General features: G+C 50.1%; 1 protein-coding gene across 6 annotated transcripts in view; it reads left to right on the forward strand.

The window, feature by feature from the left end:
- The first annotated feature begins 298 nt into the window (after positions 1-298).
- The window catches only part of Atp2b1 (ATPase plasma membrane Ca2+ transporting 1), a 106,956-nt gene continuing 101,441 nt past the window's right edge, over positions 299-5,813 (forward strand). For 2 of the 6 annotated variants that reach the window (XM_031349474.1, XM_031349469.1), the window contains exon 1: positions 299-682. The gene's annotated coding sequence lies outside the window, so the exon portion shown is untranslated. Of the gene's footprint in view, positions 683-822; positions 1,257-5,813 lie in introns of those variants that run through there. The other 4 variants (XM_031349471.1, XM_031349470.1, XM_031349475.1 and 1 more) reach the window with 4 other exon arrangements.

Raw genomic sequence — 5,813 nt, forward strand, 5'->3', positions numbered from 1 at the left:
CCCCAAGTGAAGGGCGTTTCACGGCGGCGGCGGCGGCGGTCGTCGCTCTCCCGCTTCCTCACGTTGCAGGAGCCGCCCGGCCGCGCGCACCCAGGCACCGGCGGTGACGGACGGAGTCGCCGCCCCCTCCTCCCCCGCCGCCCTCCCCGGCCCGACACGTCATGGAAACACAGACGTCAGAGCTCCGACGGCCAATCGGAAGCCGCCGCAGGAGGGGAAAAGAGGAGGGGGGCGAAAGCGCAGGACCGGGCGGGGGCAGCCGGGAGCCCGGCGCGCAGGGAAGGAAGAGAGGGAGGGGCGCGCGGAGGCGCGAGTCGCCCGTCCCGCACTCCGGGCCACCCTTTCCACACCGCGCGCTGCAAGTTCTGGTCCCCTCCACCCCCCGGGCGCGCACTCGCCAGGCGGGGACGCGCTCGCCGGATCCTCCCCTTAAACGCCCTCGCCGGGAAGCGCCGGTCCCGGTCCGAGCCGCGCTACCTCCGCTCGTGCGCGCGCGCGCGCCCGTCCGCCCGCCCTCAGGCTCCCCGCGGGCCGCGTCACGTGACCGCGCCCAGCCAAGGCGGCAGCGGCGGCCGCGCGGAGCATCGGCAGCGGTGGCAGAGGCAGCGGGAGCAGCCGCGCCGCCAGCGTGGAGCGGGAGGCGTGGAGGTGTGGAGAAGAAGGGAGCGTCGGACCGGAACGGGTGAGCGCCCTCCTCCCCCCCTGCCTGCTCGGGCGGTCCCGCGGGTCACCCGGTGTTTACGGGGCCCCTGCCCGGAGCTGGCCGGAGCCCCCTTGGGCTCCGCCGAGTCTGCGAACCGGTGTCCCCCGGACCCCGCCCCGGGTTGCACCCCGCCCGCTTGCTGCTGCCGCCGCTGCTGCAGACGACTGCGCGGGGCCGGTGGAGCTGCTGTGCCGAGCGCGGCGCGCCCTGAGCGCGGCTTTGCAGAGCGGAGGAGGCGGGTCCTGCGGGGACGCGAGCGGCCACTCGGCGGCCGCCGGGCTCTGGGCGGGGGCCGGCCGGGCGCCGCCTCCTCCTCCGCCGCCTCCTCCTCGCGGTGCAGCGTGAGTAGGGAGCCCCGGCTGGTGGACGCCGAGTCTCTGGGCTCCGCCGCCGCCTCCTTCCCGAGGTGCAGCCGCACCTCCGCGTGGCGCCCCGATCCCAGCGAGCCGGCTGCGGGAACGTCCCCGCGACCCCTCGCCGCCACCCCCCGGACCCACCCGCCTAATCCTTCCTTGATTCTTCCCTCGGAAAAATGGTTCCCGCTGCGGGCGAGGTGAGTGGCGGACGGTGGCTGCCCGCGGCGGGGGCGGCCACCTGCGGGGGAGGCCGGGTGGGGCGCGCAGGGCGCGGCGGGGGTCCTGACAGCTGGGCGCGGGGTGGAGCGCGGCGGGTCCCCGGGAAGTTGGCGGCGCCACCGGGGTTCGCTCCTGCTAGGAGACCGTAAAGGTGAGAAGGCTTCCTCGCCGCGCGCCCCGGCGCCGGGTCCAGCTTGGAGTCGCAGTCCCGGTGGCTTCTCGTCTACACCCGGGGCTCTCCGACTTCGCGGGGCTGCCTCTGCTGCCGCCACAGCCCGTCTGAACACCGGTCGCCCCCACCCCGGCATGTGGTGACCTTGAGGGCAGCGGTGTCCGGCACTCCCTCTCCCTGCGCCCCGGGAGGGTCACCCATTTAATCCCTGGCTTGGGCCCCCAGGAGGTACTGCCCGTGCAAGGTGAAGGTTCGTCGTCGGCCCCCCGGAGAGGATGGTGTGATTAGATGCGTGTCAGACAGGACAGTGACTCCAGGGGAGTTGGAGAGGCGCCTGGACGCTCTCTTCAGGTCTTGAGTCTGGCCCCCCAGGATGTTCACCGTTGTTTCTGATTCATGTGTATGTACTTAGTTTAAAAGGAGAAAAAAAAAACTGCTCTGTCCTCGGGTCCCCGGAAAGGGTCAGTAAGAAGGAGGGTGGCATTCCTATTGCGGGTGGGGGGGCGGAGGCAGCGGGGGGGAGGTGTTCTTCTCTATTTCATCTTGCAGGAGAATTTTATGGCTTAGCTAGTTAGCGACCCCTGGGTCTGCGCCTCGGTCTCTGCCCAGGTTGGTCTCTGTGCGCATTTCATTCACCAGTTTACTGCGGGACTCTAGCATTGGGAGTGCTTTTGCTGTTGCGGTGATAGGACCCCAAAGGGGAAACTGGGGCTGGTCTTCGTGGGGAAAGGGGTCTTGCAGGACCTTGCTAAGGACGCGAACCTCCTCGGTAGGCTGGTTTTTTTACCCTTCCTTGGGGTTAGAGCGCCGCACACAGCTACCTCTGGCTGCTATGCATGCTACTTTTCTGGGTTTATTAATAATCTAATGACTCCTGTTGGTATCGATTGCTGTTCCTGATAAATTAGTTATATGGATTTTTTTTTTTTCATACGCGTGTAGGTATATGCATGTCTGGCCTGTCTGCCTTTCAACATGGAAGGCTTTGTTGTGTTTCACCTCCCCCACCTGAGGACAGTCTTACTTTAAAATAAGGTTCTTGCTCAGCGTAGGTGTATTTTATAATAATAAGTACTTGTAAGGGCCTGGTTTGTGTAAAGCGCTCATAGGGCATCCCTTTGGATAGTGGCCCATGTGAGTGAATGGAGAGCCTTCACTTGCCCTGCCACCAGCTTTCCCTTGGGAGACTCCCTGTCCTTGTGTGTGGCAGAGGCGGATTGGGGGAATTAAAGAGGGATTGGAAGGGGGAGAATCTGCTTTTTGTACTTGTGTGTTTCATTTAGCACCCCCTCCCTTTTTTTTTTTTTTCCTCCTGGTCAGTTCGAATTTGAAGTAAATAGAAATATTTTTTCTTGTTGAGAGCTTTTGAAAGCTGGTGTATGAAATTGGGCCTTTTAAGCCATGTTATCAGGGAGACGTTTTAGTTTCTACCTTGCTTTGGCTAAGACAGTTAAATTGCTGTCATAAAGGGTGGATCTCTGTCCTGATTTTGGCTTGGGTGTAACTGCAAAGATCTTTGAAAAGTAACTGTTATTTCCTACCATATAGTCTGCAAAAGTGAGTCACATTCGGGTGAGCTGAGGACAGAGCGCCACCTTTGATCTAAAATTTTGTTATCCCCCCTCCCTCCCACCCCCATCAAATGATGAAAATTAAGAGTACGCCTTCATAACGCAGTTGTCCTTACCAGCATGCCCCTTTAGAAGTAAGAGGGGAGTTTGTCTTCATTTTTCTGAAATCTATAATTTCTAGATCTTGAGAGGAATTTCAGCAGCTGTATGGGAAACTATGGTGTTTGGTTCTTAGTTGAAGCTTGAGATCTTACATACAATTCTGAGATGAGGCGAGGAACTAATTTTGATTCGTGTTGATAATAAAATAAGAGGATATTGATGGTCTGGACCGACGGAGGGGAGGAAGGTAATGCGTCAGTGTTGTCAACGTTGTTTAGCCATTCTAGCAAATTCCAGTGCCTACCAGCATGGTAGTCCTTGGACTTTTTTTTAAATACTGAGCTATGAACAGGTTCTATAATAAACATTAAAAATTTAGTAAAATTATTTTTCTGGCCTGAATACGATATAGTAATTCTTTTCTCATGAGCTGTCTTCCATTTACCTGCCTTTCATGGCTTATCATAACGTGCTTTAAGATAATCACACATGAGCACTTAGAGCAGGAGTACTTATATTCAAAGTTGAATTGAAACCATGTTGGAAAATATGGCTCCTGCACACGGTTCCTCTCAGATGCATCTCATATTAAAAATAAATGGGGATTTTTTCAGGCTTGGAAGAGAGAGAGATGCTGTAGTGACAGCTAAGCTGGTGAGATTCCCCTTCTCTCTATGCGTTGTCGCTGTCCTCCCTCTTCTCACATCCAAATTTTAAGGTACACTATCTCTTTAGGCAGAGGATAATTTCTTATTGTCATCCATAAAACACAAAAGAAAAAGATGTAGCTTTTAAGTAATGGGTAAATTAGCATGGATGTTACCTAATACGGGTTTTAATTATAGACCACAAGCTATTATTGCTGTTCTATCTGCATTTAAATTTTAATTCAACATTTGAGTTCTTCAGACTCCTGTAAAGCATTAGATGTTGAGCTGAAGATAAGTAGTAAGCTATAATTAAACAAAAAATCCGTTTGAGATGATAGATTATTTATGCCTTCACTGCTACCAGGCCTCCTTAAAGCCATGGAGAAGGCCCTAGGTTAAAGGACATTTGAAGCCATTGAGTTGATGCATGCAGAATAATTAATACATTATTAAATGTATTTTGATAAAAACCCTTTATTTGGGGATTTGGTTGACTGATTTCCTTGGGCAAACCTCTTAAGTTCGTTTTAAATGAAACAGTCTTTTATGTGAAATGAGTTTGAAAAGGATTTGTCACTTAGTAAAACTTTTTATAATATTGAAGATCAAAAAAAAATTGACAATTTTCCTTGTAGTTTATAAACATGAGGGTTGAGCTGATACTTTCATCTCTTACAGAATTTTTGTAACATGGAAACTAGGGTAAGGATCAGGAAGCAGAGACTTAAAGCTTAAGTTTCTGCATCTCATGTAAGAATATTTTTTTGATCAGTTAGAATGGAAAGTTATGTTCTAGTAAATGTCTTATAGAAAGATGGTATTAATCATTTATTTGGGGCTTTACAGACTCTGAGGTAACATTACAAGGAAAATGATATACAAGGAGCATTTTCAAAAGGAGGTAATAATTTCATAGCTTTTAGAAATAGTACTTACACACACATCAAACGCACTGTTTTATTAAATTTTTTTGTTTTTGTTTTTTTGGTTTTTTGGTTTTTTTTCAAGACAGGGTTTCTCTGTGTAGCCTTGACTGTCCTAGAACTCACTCTGCAGACCAGGCTGGCCTCGAACTCCGAAATCTGCCATCTCTGCCTCCCAAGTGCTGGGATTAAAGGCGTGCGCCATCACCGCCTAGCTTATTAAAATTTTTATTATAAAAATTGCCAATGAAGATAGAACAACAAACAACTGGTCATTTTGACAACTCACAGCCTATCTCTTGTTAATATCACCTTACTAGAAATAACATTAAGTAAATGAATGAAATCTTTTTTTTTTTTTTTGTTAGATTTTTACTATGTAGCCCTGGCTGTACTGAAACTCAATATGTAGACCAGGCTAGCCCTGAACTCATAAAGATCCTCCTGCTTCCTCCTTTTGAGTGTTAAATTGAATCCTTACGTTTAATATTTGTATTATAGGAGATACTCAGCACTACCCAGTATTTAATAGGATCTGAAAAATTGACCTGGTTGTATATGTGGCATGGGTTTTTTTATTTTTCTCCTGATACTCTGTTGTATAGCAAATACTTAATAATAGCTTTTCAGGTTGTACTCTTGTTAGTACTTTATGACAGTGACTTAGAAATGCTCACGCTTATTCAGTGTAGTTTTTAACATAACCGTGTGGCTTGATTCGCATAACAAGTAGTTTTTCAAAGTGAGCTATGTGACAGTTGTACCTTTCTCCTTCTGGTAGTCAAGGTGATCTATCTAGGTCCAGTGTCACATAGCTGACAGATAAATCAGCCACATCTGGACTCTGGGCTATCCAGAGGTCCCCTTAGTTCTGCTCATCGCTGATCTCACTATACGTGTTTCAGTTTATGGATGTAGATGACAGGTCAGCTTCTGATCAGTGTAAATTTAATAATATAATAAAAACAAGCTTGCTTAGGCTTTGCTTTGTAGTTTAATTATTGCTTATGCTCAGAGTAATATCAACAATTCATACCTACCCTGATTTGCTTCCCAGCAAGGGAGCAACAAAAACATTTGTAAAATACTATAGTTACATCTATATATATATATATAT

The sequence above is a fragment of the Mastomys coucha genome, unplaced genomic scaffold (genome assembly GCF_008632895.1).
Source record: "Mastomys coucha isolate ucsf_1 unplaced genomic scaffold, UCSF_Mcou_1 pScaffold4, whole genome shotgun sequence".
Lineage (NCBI taxonomy): Eukaryota > Metazoa > Chordata > Mammalia > Rodentia > Muridae > Mastomys > Mastomys coucha.